We start from the raw sequence: 1,379 nt of genomic DNA on the forward strand, positions 1-1,379 counted from the left end.
CATGTAGACTTACCCGGATCCTAGGCACACACCTAGTCTGCGTCACATGTTGAAGAAGCTCCACCTCTTCCTCACTGGTGTGCTGATGTTTCCTCCATGTTGGCGTCCTCAACGTTCATGTGTCAATCAGCCTCTGTCTCGCCCTCTCTCTCTCTCTCTCTCGCCTCACGCTGGTCACATGACCCACCATTGTTGTCTTCTGATGTTCATGACCAGCAGGGCGGGGCCCTCGCCATGCTTCTCCAGAACATTCTCCTGTTTTGCGGCACGGCGCTCTTCTCCACGCCGCCGTCACTGATGTTGTTGCGTTGGCCAAGTCGTGGTCTGGTCTCTGCCGAGCTTTTTGCCATTTCTGTGCTCTACAAAGACACAAACTAAAACTGTTGGACAACTGTTTTTTATTGAGGGCCACTTCTAAATTATGACTGCCATCAGAGAGCCACATTGAATGATGTGGAAGACCAAGTTAAATTCAGGTGGTGGGCAATGTTAAATGTCGTGGAAGACAACTTTAAATGACATGGCAGGCCACATTAAATAAAGTGTCAGACAGCGTTAAATGAGGTGGAAGCCACCTTAAAAAATTTGGCGGGCCACAGTAAATGTTTGACAGGGGTTTCAAACTCGTTTTTATCCAGGGCCACATCTAAATTATGACTGCCATCAAAGGTCCACTTTGAATGATGTGGAAGACCACATTAAATTCAAGTGGTGGGTCACTTTGAATGATGTGGAAGACCACATTAAATTCATGTGGTGGGCCATTAAGATGGCATGGAAGATCACTTTAAATGACATGGTGGGCCACTTTAAATAAAGTGTAGACAACATTAAATGATGTGGAAGACCACGTTAAATTCAAGTGGTGGGCCACTTTGAATGATGTGGAAGACCGCATTAAATTCAAGTGGTGGGCAATGTTAAATGTCGTGGAAGACCACTTTAAACGACATGGTGAGCCACTTTAAATAATGTGTCAGACAACATTAAATGAGGTGGAAGCCACATTAAAAAATTAGGTGGGCCACAATAAATGTTTGAAAGGGGTTTCAAACTCGTTTTTATCCAAGGCCACATCTAAATTATGACTGGCATCAGAGGGCCACATTTGAATTATGTGGAAGACCACATTCAATTCATGTTGTGGGCCATTGAGATGGCGTGGAAGATGGTGGGCCACTTTAAATAATGTGTCAGACAACATAGAATGAGGTGGAAGTCACCTTAAATAATTTGGCAGGCCACAATAAATGTTTGACAGGGGTTTCAAACTCGTTTTTATTCAGGGCCACTTCTAAATTATGACTGCCATCAGAGGGCCACTTTGAATGATGTGGAAGACCACATTAAATTCAAGTGGTGGGCCATTTAATGACGTG

At 44.2% G+C, this 1,379-nt stretch overlaps 1 protein-coding gene across 1 annotated transcript in view; it reads right to left on the reverse strand.

Annotated features, from left to right (window-relative positions):
- The window catches only part of LOC133660524 (hyaluronan and proteoglycan link protein 2-like), a 16,794-nt gene extending 16,656 nt beyond the window's left edge, over window positions 1-138 (reverse strand). The window contains exon 1 of the mRNA XM_062064062.1: window positions 14-138. The gene's annotated coding sequence lies outside the window, so the exon portion shown is untranslated. The remainder of the gene's footprint in view (window positions 1-13) is intronic.
- Window positions 139-1,379: the final 1,241 nt, after the last annotated feature.

This window comes from Entelurus aequoreus, linkage group LG11 (genome assembly GCF_033978785.1).
Source record: "Entelurus aequoreus isolate RoL-2023_Sb linkage group LG11, RoL_Eaeq_v1.1, whole genome shotgun sequence".
Taxonomy (NCBI): domain Eukaryota; kingdom Metazoa; phylum Chordata; class Actinopteri; order Syngnathiformes; family Syngnathidae; genus Entelurus; species Entelurus aequoreus.